This window comes from Vidua chalybeata, chromosome 2 (genome assembly GCF_026979565.1).
Source record: "Vidua chalybeata isolate OUT-0048 chromosome 2, bVidCha1 merged haplotype, whole genome shotgun sequence".
Taxonomy (NCBI): domain Eukaryota; kingdom Metazoa; phylum Chordata; class Aves; order Passeriformes; family Viduidae; genus Vidua; species Vidua chalybeata.
The window spans coordinates 110,992,361-111,018,279 of record NC_071531.1 but is presented as its reverse complement, the minus strand read 5'-3'; the positions used below and the strand labels follow the sequence as shown (position 1 = coordinate 111,018,279).

The following is a 25,919-nucleotide window of genomic DNA, read 5'->3' as shown; positions in this document are numbered from 1 at the left end:
TGAGAAGAAGCTTGATTTATGACCCTAATGTAAAAATTCTTTGTGTGGAAGAGGTGGTAATGATGCCATTATGCTGGGCAAGCCCAATACAGAAGATTGTTTATGTAGATACAAGTGTTAAGACAGAATGGAAGTCATTTCCCTAGGAAAGAAATCAACAGCCTTAAAAGCATCTTTTACAGAAACCAAAATGCTATTAGACTTCTAAAGTTTGTCTTTCCTCTTTTCTTGAGAAGATCATTATATTATTTGCTTGTTTTCTCTGGTACATTTGAATTTTTTTCTGTGTCACTAAATAATGCCATTTTTTGTTCCTGGCTGCTCCCTTGGGTGGCCCCTCACTGATCTGGGGTTGTCACTGGTCCCATTATGGGCACCTGGCTCTGCCTGTGCTTGGCTGTGTCCCCTCTGTGAGGAGTGCCTGTGCTGGGGTCACCTCGGCTCCCAGCCCATGTGCCCCTTGCAGAGCAGCCCTGCTCCCTCTATTCCCCAGGTTTGGGATGTGGATGGCCATGTAGCAGTTCTTCTGAAGGGATTCACCAGTGACATCATCAGGACTTGAATCAGCTCTGTGATATTGCTGGGGTGTCATCTCTGCCCAGCCTGTCATTTCCCCTGTTAAATTTGCATTCTTGATTGTTCCTGCCCAAGAGCATCCCTGATACTGGTTCTATTCAGCTGCATTTTTTAAGACAGTCTTTAATTCTCAGTTGTTCCATCCATTTGCATTCCTCCCCAACCTTTCATCACCTGCATGCTTACCAACTTTAGAGGTTATTCCCTCAGCTCAACTGTTAATGAATAATTAAGCACTAATTTTTATTAAACTATTAATTAAAACACTTCAGGGTACCCAGGAGAGTCTCCTGAACAATCACAAGTGGTGTAAGGTTTACAACTTGACAATAGTTATCATAATGAGCTATTTTTGATTAAAGCTTTCCAGACAATGGTACATACTCCTAGTATTTTCACCCAACACACATTTATTGCTTTGTGTCTGTGGCACTGTTAAAAGTTTGTGCTGTATTTACCAGGATTTATTATAACACAAATTAGAGGAGATACTCTGATAGCTGACTGGGCTGCATCTCTAAGTAATACTGATGAGGTCCAAGTTAGCCTACATCCTTTAGTGGTTGAGTTACCAATAAACCATGGCCTAAAATCTCTCTCAAGGATGATATTTTGATCACAGACCTCCCTGTTTCAGTTGTCTCTGCTGGTTTTAGAGCACCCCCTTCTCGTCAGTGACTCAGTGAGCCACAGTTATCACAGTGAGGTGACAAACTTGTACTCCATGGGCTCCACCACTGCCTACTGCAGTGGTTTCTCCAAGCCAGGCTGATCTTTTATAATCTAGCTCAAAGCTAAGTATAAGAAAATGAGTATTGATAGCTACTTCACCCCACCCCCATATTAAATTTAGAGAGAATCTTACGCTTAATACAAATAAACTGGATGGATTTAATGCTATCAAATCAACAGTGCTAGGTAAAAAAAAAAAGAAGGTGTTTCTTTCCTCCTAGAGGAAGGATCCCTCTTACACAGCGAAAGATCCAATTATGGCCCAAATTATGGCCATCCAGAGACTAGCTAATGTGGTTATAATACAAATAAATCATCTGCACTTAAAACTGGAAAATGCTTGTTTTGATGTATTACAGCCACCCTCCAGTAAGTGTCATGCACAGTGGCTTCTGGATTCAGGCAGAAACAACAGCCCAAAGGATTACTGCTGCCCATGCAGGAAGTTTTCCAGGCAGGTCAGTGCTTCCACGTGAGTGGAATCCAGCAAGTCAAAACCCAGGAAACTCAAACAGCGGAGGATGAGGACGGATGGTCTGCCTGAAACCTAATTGCTGTGAGGCAAGAAAAACAGCAGGACTGGGAGGACAGAAGATGCAAGGTGATGCTGAAGTCATGTTCTGCTGCTGGCCATAAGTGATTCACTGAACAGCGTGTCCCCTGTCAGAGGGAGGGAACAATAAGAGGAACATTTGGCATTCCAGTCCATGAAAAGACCCAAGCCAACTGTCCTGCTCTGCTCACTCAGCTGCTGCAGGAACCAACTACAGACAGTTCTAGGAAGAAAGGAAAAGGAATATAACTTGACTAAAATGAACTTTTATTTCCACTGCTGTGAAAAAGGGGGAAGGGGATGCTGACTTTTGTCATTTTGACTGTAATTGTTATTGCAAACACGACTATGTTACAGGTACAGTAATTTAATACTCTCAAATTCTATTTTGAAGGTCAAAGTGTTCTAACATCGTCATATTTTTGACTGTGATATATGGCAGCAGAGTTTGGAAGTTCTCCTCAAGTTAGGAGAAGCTGCCAAATGAAACCACACTTCAGTAGGTACAAAGTACCTTTTGGCAGAATTCCATCAAATTATAATCCCCTCTCATTACTGCATAAGCATTTCTGAGTGAGGTAGCCCTCACTATTGTTGGTAGTTCTAACCCTTCTCACCCATGTCAAAAATCTACATACTGGATCAGACATTTCTGTGATTCCTAGTTTTCATTTGTGCTTTCCTTTCCTGTTTCTCCAGCAGGTCATCGTCCCAGTGTTGCTTCACATTTCACCACAACTTTTTGTTCATTCACATGGGTTTTGTATTGGCCTCCATGGAACTGTTCTGTGTGTTTGTGTACATATGTAAGCACAGACACCTACTTATTTACGAAGCAGACAGCTATATCACCTTGGCCCCTCTTTGCACCTCACAGACAGCTCAATAGCGGGATTGTCACTCTGCAATCCAGTATTCCCTGTAGCAGAGAATGACTTTTTAACAGTTAGGCACTTAGGGCATAACTGCTGTGTTTGTGCATGAGCCAGCTGACTGGCTGATTCTTTTTGGATGTTTTTACCATCAAACCATTCTGTTTTTACAATCAACACAAATCCAGTTCATTCAAAGCCTGAAAAGGTAACACTGCCATTTAACATAATGGAGTAATGGTTTCTTACAAAATACAATGAATTAGGCACAAGATTTTAGGAACAAATAAGGAAAAAAAAGAAACTTAGGCAGCCATTTTTTTCATTTTGATAAGCCTTGTCTTAAATTTGGGGGTGCTTGCCACTCAAAATTTTCAAAGCTTATCTTGCATTTTGATAAGAAGAAACAATACTTAAACATAGTCAACAAGGCTACTTTTCTCATATACTGATAGAGCTTTTCCAATCCTCCCATTTTGCAGAGGAGCCAGTGATGTGGCAGTCCTTAGGTTGGACTTTTTGTAGTGCTGAGCAGCTGATGCTTCATGGCAGAGCAAGTCTTTTTAAAATTATCCATCCTGCTTTTAATTTTGGGCTTTCGACCTCTCCCCTATGGCAAACCTGCAAATGCACACACAGGGATGTGCACCTGTAGGAGGCAAACCCAGTTTCATAACTCTTCCATTTCCGAGCAAGCTTCCCAAATTACCATATGACACACTCCTACTGCAGGCAAGGCAAACTCAAAAGTATTTAGTCAATTCTTAGGATGTCTAGGTCTGTATATTTCACTGTACTCCCATGTGCTTTTCTTCCTCCAGTAACTGGAAAACTGAGGAACTAAAGAGAATGTGGAGAAAATTACCTCCAATTCCATTCTCTTACTCCAGCATTAATTTGTAACATGAAACATCAAGAAAATAACATTTGAAATTTAATATCTATAATATACATTCCCAACATTTTCTAAAATGTGCCCTGCTTTTAATTGAAATGTGAATTGTATAGGCAGAAGGACTTGTTCCTTTGCCAAGAGTAAATCTCCAGCCATGGACATCAAGTGCCCATGGGAAAAAATATTTTGTTTTTTCATACATTGAAACTTCCCCAACTTATTACATTTGGAAACATAATGTAATAGCAGAGGGCAACATTATGTCTGACATATATAATTGGTTTACCAAAAAAATACAACCAGGGGACACATTTTTGATAGAACCACTTTTTTCAAACAATAGTTGCAGGATAATGGATCACATTGATCCTTTTTGCTAAATGATATGACAAAGAAAATGAGCATTTGTGTAAAAATGCCATAACAGTTGAAGCTTGAATTAGGGAGTCTGCAACCTTTGCTTGTGCTCATAAATTACCCTGCAGATGAGAATGTGACATTAAAAAAAAGAGAAAGGCATCCAAAGCCAAGAGATGCAACCCATCAAATACAGAAATGCTTTATGTATATGTGTACCCAATGTTAATCACTGCAGATCCTATAGTACAAATTGCCTCTAGCAGTTTCTAAAGTTATATCACAGGTTAAATGGACACCCACAGATAGAGATTAGTCATTTAAAAGACAAAGGTATAAAAACTGATCTCAACTGCTAAAGCTGTCTTAAAGTCAGTTTTTCATGCATTTTGAAGCTGTGCCTTTTTTCCCCATTTCTGGGTGAGGCATTAATAGTAGGGCCAAACACTGAATCTGGCAGCATATTAAGGCTTTTTTTCTCAGTAAATACCTTAGAGAAAATTGGGGCAAAAAGTTGTTACTCTTTCAGATCACAAAAATTCAGTTGCTGCTTTTAACAGCTGTGCATCAGTAAGTCATTAAAAGTATCTGAATTTTAATTACTTGTGCTCTCTCAAACACTAGGATAGTTTGGTATGTGACCCTCAGATGTGGAATTAGCACAAAATGGCATGAGCACCTGAGAGATGTCCTGTAACCCCAGCTCAAGAGGACTCTCAGTACTGAGGAGTCAGATTCTGCATGCAGTGGGTGCCTCCTGCCTGACTGAATTCTGTCAGCCCTTTCATTTGCTGCCTGGATGAAAAAACAGGCAAATTGAAGCTCTCAGGGAAGGAAGGAGGAGGAAGCATGCAGGGAAACTTGCTTATTTGCAGGTTTCACTGAGGGCAGTGAGAGCTGTAGAGTCCAAAACTTCTGGGAATAACAGTAATAATTACAATAAAACTCCAAAACAACAAAGGCTTGATTAATCTCCTCTTAAAAAAACAGACTTTAAAGTCAGAAATCCTATTTTAGATATTGTATTAACTTTTCACAATGGCTTGGAGCCGATTTCCTTTTTCTCTCCTTTAACATTCCAGGTGCTTCAGTCTCCACAATCAAAAAGAAGAGACTTCCAGCTATTTATGACAGGCTTGGTGGAAATCTGAACTTTGCAGAAATTCCACCAAAGAGACAAGGTATGAATGGTAACTGAAGAGGCTGGGGTACCAAGAGAAGTTTACTTACAGTACCTTAAAACAACCTGTACCTTTCCAAGTGTTCAGAAAGTAATAATCTTTGGAGTTACTAATGCTCTGAGAAGTGCTGCTGACCAATCTCTTAACCCCTTTAAGTCCTATGTATAGGAGAAAAAAATGTCTCCTAATTCCATATTCCTGTTTCATGCAACACTGCAAGAAGTGAAGCGTGCAGCGCCAGCACACAGCAGTTTGTATGATCCTAAACAAAAATAATTTTTTCAGCCCCTAAGCAAAGTACTTGTCTCTTGGGTCAACAGATCTTAGAATTTAGCAGACCAAATTAACCAGCAAATGCACATTTTATCCCATTTTTAACATTAACAAGATAAATGATGGATGAACACAAGTTTTTCGAAGGTTAATTTAAACACAGATGTAATCACAGCAGGCAGCAGTTCAGAGCAGAAGCTGTGCCAAGTGCACGTGAGGTCCTGCCTCTCTTCTTTGACTATTGAGACTCAATTCCAAGGCAAGGTCCCTAAAATTTGTGCTCAGCAGCAAATATCGTAAATCCCTCCTCCTTTATCCTCTCCCCTGCATTGCTTGTAGTCCTCTGCGGCTCAAAACCTCAGCTCACAAGTCCTGCAGTTGGACAGTATCAGGTGTGTGCCTGTGCAGGTGAATATGCTCATGCGTGTATGGGTAGGTAGATCAATATATGACTGACTTCTCAGAAAGGAACAAAAAAAAAAAACCACCAAAACAACAACAACAACAACAACAAAAAAACAACTCAGTGAAGAGCAACAGAGTCTACCCTGAGCTAAGTTTTTCTCAAGTCAGACTTGGAAGTTTAGCCCATATTTTACAGCAAAGTTCAGGTCAGTAATTTTTAGCAGCTATGCAACTGATGCTCTCATTTTTTCTTGTTTGATGAAATAAGACAGTCTTTTCTCCATGTATATATTGATTTTTTTTTTTTAAACTAACCTCTCAGTCTTATTTTCCTCAGGTAAATATCTGCTGGATTAATAGTCCAAAAAGAAGAATAGTTTATAGTAGCAAGCATAAGTATCTGTGGAATTATAGTACCTAACAAAGACATTTAATTTCCCAAAGTTGGTTTTCATAATGTGCAGAAAGCCTGGGGTTGCCCAGTCTCATAAAGCATCCAACCAGTACAGGGACTGCATAAAATGAATATCCTCTCAAACAAAAGCCCTCTGGATTATAAAGCTGTACAAATTGTGTGACCTGTACAAACGAGAACATGCTTCTATCTCTGAAAAGGCAAGGAAATAATTATAGGGCTAAGAAACACCACTTGATTCGGTTTAGATGATCTCTTGGCAGAATCCACAAGTTGAATTAGGATGAAAACAGAAGACAGGTCACTTGTTAACATCATAAACGAAAGACATTCAAAGCCTACTTGGAATCTCAGCTGTGAATACCGGCATACAAAATCCATCAGCCTACAGGACTGCATGTGTGTAGCATACACACATCTTTGCTGTATTATTGGCAAAAATTAAAGGAAAAGCAAACTCAAGAGGATGCTGCCACAGGAAATCCCATCTATGTTCAGGCTGGCAATGCAAGTAAACATATTCACAAGGCTGGTATGAGCTAGGAACGTTTTCATTCCTCAGTCCAACTTTAGGAAGAAGGAGAAACGGAGTCCTCCTCTCTTCCAAACCCCAATATTTCAAGTTCTCCGGCAGCACAAGATCAGATAACTAAGACAAACCAAAGGATGACGAAATGAAGCCAGATAAATAACAAATATCTACATATATAAGCACACAGCAAGCAAGATAATGAAAAGTTAGCTAGATTTACCGTTTTAATTATCCAAGTGGGTGGTTTGTTTGAGTTTGGGGGTTTTTTTGGGTTTTTTTTTTGGTTTTTTTTTGAGGGGAAAACGTCGGGAGCTGTTTTCACGAGGATTCGTCCATACGCATCCGCATCGCGGCAGGCGCCGGTCCTGGAGCGCAGAGAGCGAAGCGTTTCCCTCCGCAGCCGGCGCTGCCCCCGCCAAAAATGAAACGAGAGAAGGCGGGGAGGGGCGGGGAAGCGGCAGCCGGCGGGGAAAGCTCCGGCGCCGCCCCGAGCGCTCCCTGCCCGGCGCTGCGGCCGCGGCGGCTCCGCGCTGCCCGCGCCCTCCGCGCTCCCCGCAACTTGCGGGAGCCGCGGGGCGGGCGGTGCCGGGAGTGATGCCCGGAGTGATGCCCGGAGTGATGCCGGGAGTGATGCCCGGAGTGATGCTCGGAGTGATGCTGGGAGTGATGCCGGGAGTGATGCCCGGCGTGATCCGCCCGCGGCTCCCGGGATGCGCCCACCTGCAGCCCCGGTGCGACGCTGACCGCGGACCCTGCGCTTGTGCCGCCTCCGCGGCTCCGGGGCTGGGAGGGGCCACACGAGTCCTCCGGAGTGGGGCGGGGGAGGGCTGGTGTATGCTGAATTAGGTGGAAAGGTTGCTGCCGGGAGCAGGGATGAAGGGGGAGGTCTGTTCCAAGCACCCGACTTGTGTGGGATTTGGGATCTTCGCAAGTGCGTGCTCGTGGGTGAGGCTGTTCATCTGCTCGGAGATGTTACGACCGGGCTGTGAGGAAGGGGTGCCGGGGTGCGCGTAAAGCGGTGCAGAGGTGGGCAAGCATGTGCTCAGCTCTTCTGCAGAGAAACAGCGCAGCTGTCGGAGTTGTATATTTGGACCAGCAGAACCTGAAGTGGGTGATAGCTTGCCGAGGAGCTCAGACACGCCTGGCAGTTGTGACCTGCTGTCCCTGGGCTGAGCCCCAGCTCTTCAGCACCCACCAACGCTCGCACACCCACTCCGTGCCTTCTCTCCCCCTCTCCTCGGCACTCAGCGCTGGGACTCAGACTCAACACCTCTCAGTGGTTGTTTCCAGCCCATCATCGGAGGGCTGAGTGCCACACACACAACCTGTTTGCAGGCAGTGCTTTGAGCTCCTCTTTGCATGCTGTTCGCAGCTCCTTTCCATGGTGCACATTTTACCTTGGTGCCAAGTAACTCAGAGTACCGCTCAGTGCCCTTTCCTTTAGCTCATGATGTTTATTGTTTGCTTGGACCTCTATTTATATGAGTTTTTGTTTCTAAAGCAAACCTAAAATGTGTTTCAGTGAAACCAGCCCCTACATCTCATTGCAAATATTTATTCCACAAAGGCTTAAAAGAGTTGAAAGTACTAGAAGGTAATTTCTAATGTTGTTTGTTAGGAGAAGCAAAGCCTTTGAAGACAGAAGTTCTAAAAACTACGTGCATCACACAGGCACATTGTAACTTCATCAGACTAATTAGATGCAGTTTCCCCATTTCATTTGGTGCCTGCCAGGTGCTGAACTTGCTGCTTAGGACCTGTCTTCTGCAGGCTTTTTAAGTTCCAGTTTTATATGAGCTGAACACTGTTTTTCCTTTTGCAGGTTTTGGCACTAGTGAATACACTCTCCTCTCTCAGCTACATGCATCACTGGCTACTGTTTGAATTAATGTATTATACCACAAGTGACCTTAGAAATGGCAGAAATAATAGCAAAACATTCCTGCTCTGTCCATTGCTCCTGACCAGTGAGAGTCAACTGTTTATGATTAATCTCTGCACTGTAGTCTGCATCTGGTGTCAGATTGATGCCATTACACTCAGTCCAGCAGGAATGTGAAAGTGCCTCTCTAGAACTGACAATTTAGTATATTTTTTTTGCTGTGTCTGTAAACCTTTAAAATACATTTCTCCTAGGGAAAACTGCCTGAGTGACATTGATAGTGGCAGAAACTCTTTAGTAATTCCCAAAACAGTATGCAAGGGCATTGGATGTCACAGTGAGAGCAAGTAGTCTCTCCATCTCCTTCAAATATCTCCTTAGGACCTCTTGCTTCCTGTGGTGTTTGCTAAAAGTTTGCTCGTTGTTATTTTGTGTGCTGTTTTGGTTTCAAACTGTGGCTCATCATCAGATTGTGCCCTGCTCAGTGTAGTGACATCTTGTTCAGCTGCTGTGCCTCACAGGAATAGATTTGATGGTAGCAAGGGGCTTTTCTGTTTTGATCATATCAGGTAGCAATTTAAAGCTTATTTTTCTGAGCCAATTTTTTTTTGTCATTGTCTTTCACACAGGAATGGTCATGCTGGGGCAGGCAGAAATTCTTTCTGAGTCCGTTGTTTTCTCCCTGAGGAGGGCTGGCAGTGGGTACTTGGGAAAAGAGTACGAGACCTGGGCAAATGGAGGGAGGTCCTTGTCCTGGAACACCCTCTCATCTGGCTGAAGCTTAGGCAATGCAGGTTTGAAACACTGCCTGTGCCTTTATATCTAACCACCATGAGGGATCTTTTTTTAAAGAGTGTCTACAGGTGGTTTTTGAACACCTATCTGCTTTTGGTATCCACTCTGTCACTCCAGCAAGGCACTCTACTGCACATGTAGCCATGGGGCTTATGGAAAATTATTTCTTGATTATTTTTAACTTCTTTCAAAAAAATGTGTCAAACTGAAAGTCACGAAGTGGTGGGAAAGTTTTGCTTAGCTTAAGTGATATTTGTGTTAGTTTAGATAAAGTTATTTAATCCCTGCATGAAATTAAAAAGAAAAAATCCAGAAATGGGTAATTGAACTGGAAACAGCTGCATTCAGGTTTTATTTGGGAAAAATGCCCACACATCCTTAAATCTCAATTTTTTGAGACAGTCTTTTTGCCCTGTGTTTGCATGACACCTGCTGCATTAAAGTCTTGATCCTGGACTCAGACTCTAAGACACAATGACACTAAAATGGTAATAGTGGATTGTTTGAATGGTAAATAAAAAGAAAATTAAAAAAAATTATATAGTGGCTGGTCTCTGAGCTGGTGTGTAAAGTTGGTTTTGGAGAAGAGCAGGGCAGGAAACCCTCAGTTTAGCATCTTGTTTGAAATTCCAGCTGTGAAATCCACGTTGCTTTCCTCTTTCATAACCTCACATGGTTATGTAGTGAAAGAAGGACTAGAGCTTCTTTGTAAGCCACCCTCATTTGTAAACTCCCCTCCCTTCTTGACAGTGTAGGCTTGATACATCTGAAACTTTTGGGGGTTTCCATGACATTTAAAGTCATGTTGGTGTCATTCCCCTTGTGCAATAAATCAGGTGGATAATTTGTATTTCCTGTATGGCATCCCTTTGCAGGCTCTTTTCCTTTCTGGGATGTTTCTTTCCAGAAATGTTAGGAAGCTTTAGTAGGTTCCTGCTTCTTCATCCTTTCCCATTCACTTATGTGGATCAGGTTGCTGAAGTTTGCTTGCAGATGCCTTTCCTCTCTTCTTGGACTGTAACTGCAGGTCTGGAGGTTAATCAGATTGGGATGCCGGACTTTTTTCCCTCTTGTTCTTCCTCCTTACCTCTCATATTAATTCCTTACCTCTGCTGACATCAGCTGTGACAGAGGGACAAAGGAAAGTTTTAGTGAGGTTTTTACAGTTGTGACACCACTACGCCGTCCATCAGATGCCCCCTGGAAGCATTTGCTTTCTGGGGAGCGGAGAAGAGGCCCTGAACTCATTTGTGTGGATATAACCAAAGACACCAAACAGAAGATAAAACAGCTTGAACTGATGTAAGAAATTAATGTAGCAGATACTGCTATCAGAAAAATTTCCTCCCACTGGGTTTATGAAAGGCAAGTATAAAAGTGGCTGTTTAGTCTCTGGGGTCACACTGTCTTGTGCAAGGAGCTCCTCCTTGGCAGTGGCATTTATTAGGGTGATAACTCAGCATTGCAGGGGATGCACATCCTTTTTTGATATTTACTGCTGTGCTCCTAGAAGATAGCTGATCATTTCCCTCTGCTTTTAAATCCCTGTACACTTTTGCTTTCCTTTCAGAGCATATCTGTCTGTTGTGCATATCCTGACTAGCTCATGTGGGGTGAAGGGAGACTGAATCAGTGTGACACAGAGATTTGGGGCAGCCTCAGCCCTAGGACAAAACTCCCCTCAGAGCAGTGTGAGGAGTCTCAATGGCTTTGTGGATAAGAAAGATGAAAAGGAGCTGGCTGAACTGTGTTTTTCATCAGAGCCATCTTTAGTAGCTGTTGCTGAGTCCTAGGATGACCTAGAGCCTGATCCCTCACAGTTCTTGCCTTTTCTACTTTACCATAAATACCTACACATTTGGGATAACTATGCCATGCAGAGGCCAGGTTAGCTTCTGTTAGATGACAGGGGTTATGTATGATGTTATTATTTACATTATGATGTCTAGAGAGGTGAGAGTTGACTCTGCACAGCCATCATGTGCTGTGGTGTGCCCTTAACGAGGGTCAGAGGAGCAGGTCGGGGGAGCAGGGACAGACCATCTGCAGTTTGCAATTCCAGGTGCTCAGCATCTCTCAAAGTCAGACCATTCGCTTGCATCCTTTAATTAAAACACTCTTAGTTCACTTAAAGGCTGATTATTAAGCAAGAATGAAGATTGCTGCTTAGGAAAACAGATGATCATTTTTGCTTAATGAAATGTGTGTGTCTCATTGCTATCTGTCTAAAGAGGGAAAAACGTGAGGATGTTTGTTCCCTGTAAATAATATTTACACTCCATGTATTCAAACCTGCTCTCATCACAGAGGCTGAGGCATTAAGCTCAAGGGTGCCCTCCAGCAAATTTAGCAGGGGCTATGGAACAGGGCATGGTGTGTTACTCTTCTTGAAAGAAAACTGAAGAATCTAAGGCTGCCTCTTGGAAAAAAGGAAATGCCACACCTATTATGGGAAAGGAGATGCCCAGCACCTGGAGACTGAAGAAAAAGACTGGAATTTAAAAAAGCATGAATGTTACCTCACAATGGACAGGAAAAGCAGAATGCAGTGAGAAATCACTGTGAAGAAAAGCATGGCTTTTACTGTCACCAGAAAAATTAATTTGAGTTTTCAGAATGTGGAAACTGGATATGACACACAGCTGAGAGGTAGGACAAGGATGCTTATATCATAATTTATTATGTCAGCAAGAAGTTTATTGCTTCTTTCTTAGATTTAGTGACTTCCATTCCAGTTGTCCACTGGGACTTTGGTGGCTTTCTTCATTCCAGCATATACCAGAGTGTGTATTCATGTACTGGAAAGAACCACAAAAGCTGCCAAAATGTCTGTATTTTCCTCAGTCTTTCAAAAGTGAGGATGTCCTCCATATTTTGTATATTTCTAAAGTTCAGATTCTATGAAATACAATTAAATAATTGTATTCAAAGTGATAACTGCTTAAGAGGTAGGTGGATATGGCAGCCCTGGCATGGTGGTGTTGGGTCAAAGGTTGGACTCAAGGACCTTGGAGGTCTTTTCTAACCTTAATGATTCTATGATTCTATGAAATGTATTTTTAATTATAACAAAGAGCATAGAGAAACTTTAGATGAGAGCCACTAGAAATCTTGATCATTTTCACTGCTCCATTACTGGCTAACTATATTTAACAGATGACTTATTTAGACAGATTGCTGTCTCTGGGAATGCATGGTTTTTATCTTTTGAAAATTGTATTTTCCACTTGGCTGGGTGCTGCTGTTCTGTCAGCTGCTGTGATCATGTTTGCACACATGCACACACACACAAACACACAGAGCCTGCTATCAGGGCAACATCCCACTGGAAAAGGGAGAGTTTGACCAGCAAAAGGGAAAATTTCTAATTGCAGAGTAAAATGGTGTACAATATCCTGATAACTACAGTAATAGTGCCCTTACAGCACATCATTAAGTCCATTAAAATTCTATGATTTGATGAAGAGGTAAAAAAACCCTAACACATTCTGATGTTACAACACTCCTTCCCTTTGGATAGTTTAGAAGTATTTTATTTGGACTCCTGTGTAGAAAACCCAGAACTTCATTCCCTACAATAAACTACCAGAATCATGTTGATAAGAACCACTCTGGTGTCTGCCCAAGGGTGCTGACCAGTTACTGGGCTGATTTTGTTCTGACTCAGATTTGTTGAAGATTTACTGAAGTCTGTGGGGCTCAGTCTCTTTCACTGAGAATGAGAATCTTTGGCATATTCAAGATAGTTTTAAAATGAATAAGAACTTGTTGAAGGGAATAACTGCCTCCACCTGATGTAAAAAAAGCAGGTCTAACAATGCAAATGTTAAGAGTACTTAGATCTGTTTTCTTCAGTAAAGAAAAAGTCATCCATATCAGTCATCAGGAATGACAAAGGAGGTTTCTACATAACCTTATTCAAAATGAACCCAGGATATATGCTGGAGAAGAATCAGAAAAAGACAGCCAAACAGAAGAGGAGTAATAAAGCAAGTCTTCCATGGTGGCTAAATGGTGTGCATGCATTTATTTCAGTGCTGTCAAGTCTGGCATCCCTTGCTCTAAGCTTTTTTTTACACTTTTCATGGACATTTGTAATGATTTTGACTGAATGACACCAACATGACTTTTTGCACAGCTATATCAATATTTGCCACTGTTTGCTTCAACCAAGTGCTGACTGCCACAAAGACTGTGGGACTTCTTATTAAAGAAAAAAAGAATTCTTCCCTTCCCCTTTCTGATTCAGTATATTGGGTTTGCATGACCAGGTTTTGCTGGTGGGGGTCTGCAGGGGTGGCTTCTGTGTAAAACTGCCTCTGTGTCCAACAGAACTAATGCCAGGTGGCTCCAAGACAGACTCACTACTGGCCGAGGCCAAGCCCCTAAGGAATGGTGGAACAGACTCTGGGATTTGAGTAGGAGCAGGAGGAAAACCTGCACAACAACCTGTGGCTGGACAGAGAGGTGAGAGGGGAAGAAATAGTTCTGTGGACACCCAGGATAAATGAGGAGCAGGAGGTGCTCCAGGCCCCTGAGATTGCCCTGCAGCCCATGGAGGATCCCACAGTGGAGCCTGATATTTAAATGTGACTTTGTAAGTGGGTGCCTGAAATAAGGCTGTGGGGAGCTGAGCACAGCCACCACTCCCTCTACCCCGTGCTGCTGGTGGGGAGGAGGGAGAGAAAATTGTGAGTGAAGTTGAACCTGAGAAAAAGGACTTTGGTGGGTAATAAAGCCATTTCCCCAAGTCAAATCTGTTTTGCTGGTGAGTGACCTCTCCCTTTTCTTATATTGACCTATCAGCCTTTTGATATGTTTTCTCTCTGTTTTCCAGCTGAGAAGGGGAATGATAGACCAGCTTCCATGGGCACCTGGTGTCAGCCCACCACATCCAGAAAGATATTAAAAAAATTCCAACCCAGCTTGGCACTTAAATAGCTTCTACTGCTTCTCTTAAAGAAATCCTTGTGTATAGTTGGTTCTGATTGACTAAAAAATAAATAGCTCACACAAGAGAGTAAATGTTTAACGTAAGTTAAAATTATTAGATTTGCTCAGATATCTCTGAGTCTTTTTGTTTTCTGCTGCTTTGATTAATATTTTTAAAATTGCATTGGAAAATAAATAGCCTAGGGACATATTTATTGCAAAGGTTTTGAATTTTCCATTATTAAACAGCTTGAAAGTGTTGCTCTTAAAGAGAACTGAGCTCAGGTGAGAAAATGGAAGAATAGATGAGACAAATGTTCTAATGACTTCTAAATAAATGCATCTTTCCATGACAGTGTTTGCTTTTAAAGATCCCACTCTCTGAAATAGCTTCTTGTATCATTAGTGAATAGTGTATAGCTGGCTGATTGTTCACCTTCTTTGTGCAAAATATTGGTGCATTTGCTTTGAGTAGAGACTATCTAAAAAGCAGCTTTGCCACCAAGCTATATCTCTTGAAATCTGTAAGATCAGGGTTTTTTCCCCTCAGTTTCTTGACTTGTAAAAATGTAAATCTACTTTAGGACCCTCCCCCATTCTTATATCTATATGTTTTCCTCCATCTCTGAAAAACATACTATTTTGAAGTTCAGATGAGTTTCAATCTGTAAAAAGTCCTGCTGGAAGAATATAGGTGAATCTTTGTGATATTATTTTTTTACATAAATCACTAGATTATGCCTTTATTTTTCAAGAGATATTTAAATGTAACTTTGTTTGTGATGACGAGATTGTCATGGGGAAGCACTAACACAGATTTATATTGACTGGCTGCATGTTGCATGAGACCCCCAAGATCTGAGGCTGATAAAGTTCATGGTCATTCACTACATCCAGCCTTCCAGTTATTTAAAATGGAGGGAAAACTTCTAGGGATAGTTGCCTTTCACCAAACACAAGAAGACTGAGGAAGTTACTGGCAGTTGTGCTTTTGCCATGAAAAGCTTTAGCTAATTGTCCCATTGTTTCCCAATAGAAAACCACCTCTGTTAAGTTTCCTGCCTGGCATTACTCATCCCTGTGCCTCCCCTCTTTTTTTTTATCTGAGAGATGCTGGGCTCTCTCTGTCACTATGGAGCTTTGAACAGTTTTCTTTCATACATTTCCTGGGAGCATCCACTTTCTACATATGTTTTCTATCCTTCCATTAGTGGTTTTCTGCCACTTCTGCCTTGCAAACCCTTGCATGCCTCCAAAGCTATTAGACCTTCACCTTAGACCTTCACCTGTCCCCTCACAGAGGAAGACGCCTTCTGAGCATGTTCTTTCCTCTGATGCCTGTGTTGTGCATGCTTTTTGCTTTTTTAATCTGACCTTCCACCTCTAACAAAACCTTTGGTCTTAACATTTAGTAGGGACAATGTTTCAAAATAATTTTCATACCGTTAGGGTAGGTCTTGCTTCTTACTCCTGTTTTGTCTTAGAATAGCCTAGAATCTTTATGAGGAATAGTAAAATATCATTAAGACATCTGTCATGTCCATAGTCTTGAGATTTATTTGATATGGGAGTGACCAGTGTCTCTTTAGTTTGTTCCTGAAATCATCTGTGTGGACCTCAGCTACTGCTTTCCTTGAACTTTAATCCTTCTTGGTTTGCATTAATTTTATGAAACTGCATTTGCAAGGAAAAGAGAAGTCTAACATGAAAACTGATATTCTTCCTGTGTGTTTTTCCTGAACTTTTATGCACATGCACACACACACACACACATATATATATATATATGTGTGTGTGTATGTATATAGTGAACACGGGGACATCATTCACCAGTCTTTTGCAAGGTGTTTATAAGGAAAAGCACTTGAAATTAATAATAAAACACATTCAAAACTATAAACACATTACTTTGAGTTCACAAGTGTAACTGTTAATCTGCTTTGCAGACTAGGTGGAGCTTGAGGCTGGGATCCAGCTGACTTTGTTATCAGATCCAGGTGGGAAACAGCTGATTTCCATAAAGCAGGAGAAGCGAGGAGTTGGCTTTGCTTGTTTGGAGGAGGTGGTGGTGGAGTTTTAACTGCTTTCAGCTGCTTGGGCTGGGTGGCCTCTCTGCTTCAGCAGTAGAGGGAATCCTCAAAAGTAACACCTTAGTGGCAACTCTTGTTCCTCGGGGTAAGCTCTCAGCTTGTTTTGGTGCTCTGCAACTGGAAGTTTAATTACTGGAAAAGAAGAAGATGGGAGTTTGGGCTTGGCACCTGAAGTGGCAGCATTCAGGCTGTGGACAGAGGATGAGGCCTGATGGATGCTGGGGAACAGGCGAGTGCTGCTGACTCCACAGAGCGTCTCTGATCCATCCCAGCAAAGTCAAGGTAAGGAGGTCTATGGCTGGTACATTTCCATTTTGCTCAGGTTAGGTGCAGATAGCACCTGGCTCCCATATCTGGAGGGCATCACCTGCAGGGATGGGCTCCAGCCTCACCGTGTGCTGCTCCAGGGGCCTCTGGGTGAGCAGTCTTGTCTTTGTTGGTCATCTCCACATCACTCTTGCTTGAATTTGAGGTTGTTTTAAGAAGCAAAGCTTTGATGCATGTTGTGACCCTCATGTTTAAAGGTGAGGAAGTATCTGGTGTGGAGTATCTGGCTCTGTTGGGAAGACCTTGCTGTTGGTGGGTGCTGTGGCCTTGAATGGAAATGTTTGTGCCAATAACTGAGGGGTGAGAAGTTCTATTATTCTTAAGCTTTAGCTGAGCATGCTTTTGAGAACATAAAATCATGTTTTGCCATTAACCTTGAGATAAATATTTGGAAATAAGGCAGTCGAATGCTTTGATGCTCTGAAAAGACATAGCCCTATTTTAACTCTTAGCGTATGCATTTTTGTTCTCTTGTTGTAACGTACTATTAGCTTAAATCAGAGCCCATGGAGATGATGGAATTAATTGGACTTTATGAATTTTGTTTTAAAATGAAATAATCTGTCAAGGGCTTTGGTGTGGAACAATAGAGGTTGGGCAAGAGTACTTGGTTCCTTTTCTGTGCAGTTGTTTGTAATTAGTGACAGTTTATAGAATGGTTTTGAAAATCACTGGAAATGCAAACTCTGCAGCACTAGCCTTTTCCCACGCTTATTTTCCTAAGAAAAAACTGTCCCTTTGTGATAACTCTTTCTAACATAAGCTTGGAAAGAAACAAAAGATGCAGCAGAGTAGCACCTGTGGTATTACTGAGAGATTGCTCCTGAGAGGATGCTGTGCTCTAATAAAATATTTTTAGTATCCTTCTGACTCTTCCTGCTCTCCCGCTGTTCAAAGCTGACTTTCCTTTATGCTTTCTTGGAGAACTTGTATATACTGACCTTCAGAATGTGCTGCTTATTGATGATGATCCAACATGTATTTAAGAACATTTATTTTGCTGAATACTAAGCTGAAACACTACAAGTTTTGCAGAAGAGACCACAAAACATGTTGTGCATTAATTACTTGGTGTAAAACTCACCCAGTAGAAAACTGTTGGATGACTACTTTCTATCTAAAAAAGTGTCCTTTGTTTTCAACTATGGCTTTTTCTTTCCCTATTAAACTGTCTTTATCTGAACCCATGAGTTTTCTCACTTTTAGCCTTCTGATTCTCTCCCCCCATCCCACTGTGGGGGAGTGAGTGAGTGGCTGTGTGGGGCTGGGCTGAGCTCATTAAACCATGATTCCCCAAAGTACAATTAAAAACAAAGATTGTTTGGAACAGAAACCTGTGATTGCTTTAAGCAAAGGTCATAAGAGAATGTCCAGGGAATGTTCATACTTGTTTACAAATTTATTACTATCATGCTGCTGTTGTAGTAAACTCCTTTTCTTGAAAGGTGAGAACTGAAGAAGAACACAGTGTTCTGTCTAGGTTTAAGTGAGTCACCTGGTTGATGCCTTTACAGCAATAATATAACTGCCTGATAATGGTTTGCAGCTTTTTTTTCCCCTTCTCCTTGACTAATTTAGAATGAAAACTGCTCTGCAGGATTAAAACATGCAAGAATGGTGGTGGAAATTCTAATCTTCAAGACTGGCTTAATTTCAGAATGGATGTAGGTAAATGGAATGCTGCGTGCAATTAATGTACTTAAAATCTATTTCTGATGCATTAGGGAATATTGGGGTTTCTCTTCCAAAGCTTGCTCTGAAGTCTGGAAATAGAAAAGCAACTTTTTCAATACAACATAAGGCTGAACATACTAACTGTACCTCTATGAAACTTTGGAAATTATTTATTTTTATAACCCAATAAAATAGAATGCATTGTTTTCAATTTGTCCTGCTTGCATTGTTGCAAAGTACTCCCACTTTTTTCCCTGTCAAGAGTGAAAAGCAATTCCTTGTAAATGCTTTTCACTGAACAAATGGTTAGATATAAGTTACACCACTTGCTTTAAGCACCTGTCCAAGGATATGCACTGCTAATAGCTTTTTCCTAACAAAACTTAATCAATAAACATTAACTGGGGAATTGGAGAATGCAGGTTATTTGTTTTATTGTGTAGCACTAAATAACATTTTTGAGTCTGATGATCAGCCTACCTTCTGAACTTCAATTTCTGCCAAGCCTGATTTATTATTATTATTTTTCTTCCTCAAAGTAGTTCATATCAACATCAGGGTGGATTTTTCTACTATACTGATATAGCAGTTAATAAATTTTATCAAAACTTACAGAACTTGGTCAAATATATGCAAATGTCTTATTTGTATGCAGCAGAATTTGCACACTCAATTTTGTGAATGTAAAATCCAAATGAGGCTATTCGAATTTTGCTCAAGGCTGCAAAACTACATAAAAAACTTGGGAGACTTAGGGTTTTACAAATTTTTTTTTTTTTTTCCCTACTATCTGTAAGTCTTGATGTAGCATGTCTACATCCATGTCTCTGTGTACAATATTCAGTATATTGTTACACTGTGCCTTCATACCAACATCTGCCTGTGCACAAATTGGTCAATGATTCCTGTGTTTTGCTCCAAATCCAGCACTGTTGTTCCTCCAAGCTCAGGCCAAGGGGAGAGTTAGGAACTCTGAGAGCATTTTGGGACAGATGTGTAACTGCAGGGAAAATGCAAAGGCTGTTTTGTAGCTGCCCTGGGCTTCTTTGAGGGAGCCTCTCTGTGAGGCTGCAGTGCCTGACTCTGCACAGCTCCTCCCTCCACCACCTGTGTTCAGGATTCTTGCCTCATCCTAGTGAGCTTTTGATGTGTTTCTTACATTAGTCTCTGAAATACTTATCATTTCTCTCAGCAGACAACTTTTGGTTTTTCTCCTCTCTGAAAAATGTGCCCCAGTCAGGACCTCTGAATGCTCCACAGCTGGAGGGGATCTTACTGGGCTTTGGAGCCCAGTGAGATGAATGTCTGCCTACCCTGTGGAAAAGCAGCCCAGCTCTTCAGAGGAGCTGTTCTCTCCTAGGACTGCTACAATAGCCAGAGATCACTCACAGATTATTAAACATGAAGATTAACTCTCCTAATTTCTCTTTTCCTGTAGAAAAGTTGGCAAAAACTTGTTTCCTGAGGAAGAGCCACACATTCCCCAAGTATTTGTTCAGGTGAAGGAATTAATTTTGTGGTATCACCTTGAGTAAATGTGAAATGATCAGCTGAACTTGCCTGATATGCAGAAGAAAGGAATTTTGCTTCAGAGAGGCCTAAAGAAGTGGAGGTGCTGATGGTTTGGATAGGGAGTTGTGGCTTATAGACCTTTACCCTAAAGTTCTCCTGGTGTCCTTGTGCAGGGTAATAACCAGTAACTAAATACAATATGTATTTAGTTTTTTCTTTCCTCTATGGTTTGTGTAATTTTACTTTGAGTTCAGTGATTTTGTTAATTACCTGCAAGTCTGAAGTTACTTACAGACAGCTTTAATGCAATTTAAACAAAGCACTAGGCATAATGCAACTTTTGGATAATAGCAATATTTTTTGAAGCATTATGGAAGTCTCTTGATGCTGCAAACTGTTGTTTTTTTTTTTTTTTTTTTTTTTTAATTACAGCAGAAACATAATTTTTCTGTATGGTTGCTATCTTAAGCATTTGAAATGCTTAATAGCTAAAAGCTGATGTGTGGCTTGAAAAACATATGTATAACAAAAATGAAGCAACTTTATACAAAACTTATGCCCACAGACATAAGTGGACATACAGCTCACCCCTTGTGTTGCCTCCTATTGTTACCTTTCATCTCACTGACCTGTGCCATACTGGACATGCTTCAAAATTATCTAAATGGTCTTTAAGAAACATGCAACAATTATGTGGCCATAAATTGATAGTAAATAGTGAAAACTGCAAGGTGCAGGTTAGATTTCCATTTTTAATATCTGAAATAATATTTTGTGAATTAATTCTTGACTTCTGATTTTTGGACTTGGAAGAGTTTTCAAGCAACAGCAGAAAGAGTCCTTTAAACCATGTTGACAGCTGCTACATGTAATATTTCCATTTTCTAATCAGTAGTCTAAATGGAAATCATTGGTTTCTTTTCTTCCAGTAAGAGTAAGACATTAATAAGCAAGGCATGTTCTCCTAGTTTTGCAGAAAACTTGTTTAATGCAGTTATTAACCACAGATATAGGAGGAACCATCACCTCAGATCACAAATATACTTCCTACAGCGGTGTAAATGAGACAAACAAAACAAATCTTTAGATGACAGGTTAAAGAGAATTTCTCTTCAGAAAAAAAAAAAAAAAACCACCTTGGTGAAATGCCAGGCTAATTCCTGAGTAAAAAGCGGTTTGAGATATTTGAGGGGTAGAATTGTTATCAGAAGCTTTGCACAGTCAATGGACAAGCTGTTCTGCAGTACTTGGGCCTGCCCAGGAGTCTGGCTGGGATCAGGGAAGATGGGTTATCAACCTGATGCTGCATTTTTCTGTTCAATTAAATAAATATGTACACCATGAGCAATTCTTTATATCTGGTGGTTTTTGCTCTGATTGTTTTGTTTGGTTTGTTTTTATCTTTTATGTTTTGTTGTTCTTTTTTTTTCCTGTCTTCACATTAGATTGGGAAGTTTGGCTTTAATAATAATGTTCCTTTCATGATGGGGGTGTGTGTATGCATGGTTTGGTTGTGCAGCACGAGGTGTAAAGCCAGGGTTTGGCTGGCACTGTGATGCAGGAGCAGTTAAACCAGAGATAAGATTACTTTTATTTTAGTGGCTGACTGCCTTCAGAGCTTGTGGGTCAAGCAAAAGGCAGTTAGGTAGTGTGCCATTTTTCCTGGGATGGTAATTGAGCTGTGCTTCCTGGGACAAAAGGCTCTGTGAATCTCAAGCTGTGGCTTAGCATGTTGCCAGCTGCTGTAGCACAGCCCTGGGGAGAGGGATTAGAGGATGCTTTGGATAAGGCAGGGCAAGGGCGATGCCTTGAGGAAGACTCTCAGTGTGAGAGATTCCCTGGCTTTAGTGTGATCATCATCAGCCAAGGACTCTTGGCTGTCTTGTAACTGTCATTGAAGAGATTTTCTGCCTTTTATCCCCCATGTGCTTGCCTGTGAGAGCTCATAGTGTTTGAGCAATAAAATGTTGGTTTAATCTTTGCTCCTTAAGTGTGTGTGTGTGTGTGGTTCTTCTGGAACCCTGCAGCCCTGGAACATCAGGGATGGTGTTGGCAGAAGCAGCACATGACTAAGACACAGTCAACCTCTCCTGCTATCAAAATCCTCTCTTGTGAATGCACACACTCCCTTTAGCCTGTGAACAATTCTGCTTGCTGACTAAGCACTTGTGTTTCTCCCCTGCCTCTCTCTGAGTTACGGTTGGCTGTAATCTGACAGTCACCTGGGGAAAGGGAATAAATGTTGGGATATTTCTTCTTTTGTGTAATAACCACAAAATACAGCTTTCAGTGTGCTCCGTATTTGACTGCTTTGGAAGGAGGAAAAACTTCTTCAGGGAGACAGATGCCATTTAGTATACAGGATGTTTGTGATAAAGTAAAGGAATATTGCACTCCAGGGGACCTTGACTTTCTTTTCTATTTTAGAATATGGATATTTCTAGCACAAAAAACTCTGCCTGCAATATGGGAACAGAAATGATGGCAAGAATTAAGAATTTAACTCTCTCAACTTTAATCAAAGAAGCCTATTGAATAAAAAGAACCAAAACTGTAGGGTGAAAAAAGTAAAATAGAGGCTTGCAGGACGGTGACTTGGAGATTTAAGAGAGAAGAGTTTTCACTATATATTGTTAACAGCAATGTTGCTGTGTGAATACCACAGAGCCTGATTTCAAGAAAAGATTTTCTGCTATGGATGGGAACCATTTATCGTTTTGGGTTTGTTTTTTTTTTTTTTGCTACTTGTATATCCATATTTAATTAGTGACAATGAAATGCATCTTAGCTCAGCTGATATCTGTAGCATCCATTTACAGCAAATAGTTGTCACTCCTGTTCTTCACTCAGTATAATTGTTTTTCAGTAAAATAGTCTCTGCCCTCAGTTTCACAGTGCCATGGGTGAGGGTATCACAGAGATATCTCAGTATTTTGCACTTTCTGTCTGTTTTATTATTGAAAAGATGTCATATTTAGGTTAGCAGTGAAAGGAAAACAATTGAATATGTATGAAAGAACAAGAGGAGATGGGGAGGCTCATAGTAGTTGAGGAAAGATTTATCATTTTAATGATATTTTATGGTGTGCTCCTGAATATGCATCAACAGGTTGTAGTTAATCCAGAGAAAGGATTTGCACGGGCTCTGAAATGCTCTCAGTATCCCAGTTCAATTTCAAGCTGTGACAAATAAGCATAAATACTGCAGGCAGCATTTTGCTCATCTCTCTAGCATTCAATAACTTATAAAACAGACTTAAAAGAAACAATGCTGTGAAACCTGGCTTAACTGACCACTGGGGACAATGACAAAAAGTGGGAAATATCTTTTTAATTGATATTTTGTAATTCTCTGGAATGCTTCATGGAGAATACTTTTTTGATATAAGGGTGATTTCTTGCATAATACTAAATGTATGGTAAATATGACTTATGGAAATAATGGCCCAGTTTTCCACACACTAAAAAAACTTCATAAGCAGCGTAATTTCACAGTGACCTCTTTCTCTCACTGAGGTCTGCTGGCTGTGTGAGGATGTTTCAAACTAGTGGTGATCATGAATTTGCAGTAAAAGTTTCTCTTAGGTGCCAATTCAGACAGGACTTAATTAGGAAATTAAACTCTCTTGGGTCCTGGATAAAATTTCTGGTCATAATTGGGAATGGAGTTGTGGTAAGGCTTTTTTAGGGGTAAGTTTAGGACTGAGCACAAATATTCTGACTGCATCATATAACAAGGATTTGTTTCTGTGTAACCAGTGGAAAAGCTCTGACTACTACTCAGGATGGACAGGTATTTATTTGTTTTAATGCTTTCCAGAGGGTTTCATCATATGGGATTTGCTGAAGTGGCACTTGTACATCTCTTTAAAAGACCCAAAATCAGCTGGGCTTATTTATTGTCATTCTACTAATAGTAGAAGGCAGAGGGTCTTCTATAGTCAGACAACTGAGGAAGTCTTGGAAACTGGAATATTTTCAGATTCATGTTCCAAATGAAAAATGCTTATTAAACAAATTGATTGAAACTCTTAGATACACAATGTAAATAGACTAATGCACATACAGTGCCTGAACACTTTACATTATGGTTTTGAAAGCTGCACTTCCAGAATGGCACAGAAGATTGGAGAGCATCCTTCTTTCTAATGACTGTATTGATCAGCTTTGTGCTTCAAACCTTCAGTTCCTCCTTTGGGATAATAAATTACTGGTCAGTCACTGAACACCTGCAGCCTGCTGTTTCTGGAGACACCAGGTTTTTCCTCTGCTCTGCAGAGGAGGGAACACTGCCCACTCTGGTGGGCTGTGAGAGTGTTTATCTCTGTTTGCAAGGGACTAAGGTGATGGAGGAGTGACAGCCACCTTCCCCAGTGCCCTGTAAGGAAACAGGGAATGAGGAGAGAGAGGGAACAGTGTGATGGCCAAGGCAATCAATGCTTAAGGAAAGAGCACTCTATACAGGGATTTATAAACGGAGTTCTAAACAAGTCTATGTGCTGGCAGACAGAATACTTAACCATGGAACATAGATCATACAAACCTTTCTCATCATCAAATGTCTGGATTCACCATGTTCATTTTGCTGCTGAATCCCATCGTGAGATGATGTAGCAACCACCTGATTCTTCAGTGTGCTCTTCATCTGCACGTTCCTGACCACCTCCAGGGTACCAACCTGGTTCTGAAGTGTCCATGGAAACCTGAATGGACCAGAGGAGGCTTTCACTTTGCTTCCCTTGGAGTGGGCTCCACACACAGAAATGTGCTTCCTGTGAGCTTCCTAAACTCCTTGCAATGTGTGAATGTGCATGAACACACACTCAGCTGTCAATTTAATAAGAAGCTGGTATTTTAGTGATGAAAAACCTGATCTGTCCAGTGTCTTGGATGTCTAGATGTGAAATCCATCATTCAGGAAAGTATCTGCTTCTATGCTAGGAATTAAATCACACTGCCTTCATAAAATCTCATCATAGTGAAGTTTGATGAAGTGCAATCCATTTTTCAAGGCAAGGCACGGTCACTTGGCTACAGTCAGAGTCTGAAAGAGCAGCTGCTGCTGCTTCTTCATGTGTCATCTGTGAGATGGGCTGGCACCATTAATTCTGTAACCAAATAAATGCAGATATTTGCAAGAGCTTTTGTTTTTCTCCTTAGAATATCCAAAGGTCACACAGCTGCTTGAGAGTTGACTTCAGGCAGTATTTTTTATTGGTTTAAGGACAAAATTTCATTCTTTGTAGGAAGTGCCCATTCTGAAGATGGGTAAAATCCTGACATGAAAAAGTTCATTCATATTGTGTTATAAAGTGCTGATGCTTGTGCTGGGTGATTCAAGGAGTGCTGGCATGTCTTGCCATTGTATAAAACCCTTTTCAGCTATGGTATGTTGACTTTTCCTGTGGACACAAGCAGGTTTTTAGGAGGACAAATGGCGACAGATGCTTTTCTAAGTTTGAGCTCCACGTTTCCAGTGAAATATGAATTTGTGAACTCATGAAAGTACAGGTAGGTGAATAAACAGCTGTGTAACATGGAGGAAGATGGGAATTAATTGTGCTTGAAGGTGATGATTGAAAAATAAAACAAGCCAAAGCAGTTCAAGGTCAACCAACAACTCTTTGCTTCCTTTTTTCCCCTTTCTTTTTTTTCTTCACTGAAGAATTATTTCTTTCTAACCTGAAATCTTGAGCTCTCAGCTTCCTCTAAGTTCAGGTTGTGACTTAAGCTGTTGAACAGTATGGTTCATATTTATTTCTTGTGCTGATATGAAATCAGGCTATCTGTTACTCCTTATGAGAAGGATTGAACAGCAATGTGGTAAATGTTAGATTAGATCAGTATTTTGAAACTGTCATTTAGAGCAGGAGGCTGCTGTGAAACCATGGGGTAACCCCAGATTTGTTATGTTTG

The 25,919-nt window shown here is 40.9% G+C and overlaps 1 long non-coding RNA gene across 1 annotated transcript in view; it reads left to right on the top strand.

Annotated features, from left to right (window-relative positions):
• The window catches only part of LOC128802315 (uncharacterized), a 37,193-nt gene extending 35,185 nt beyond the window's left edge, over positions 1–2,008 (top strand). The window contains exon 3 of the long non-coding RNA XR_008435368.1: positions 1,668–2,008. This is a non-coding gene — a long non-coding RNA (uncharacterized LOC128802315). The remainder of the gene's footprint in view (positions 1–1,667) is intronic.
• The last annotated feature ends 23,911 nt before the right edge of the window (positions 2,009–25,919 follow it).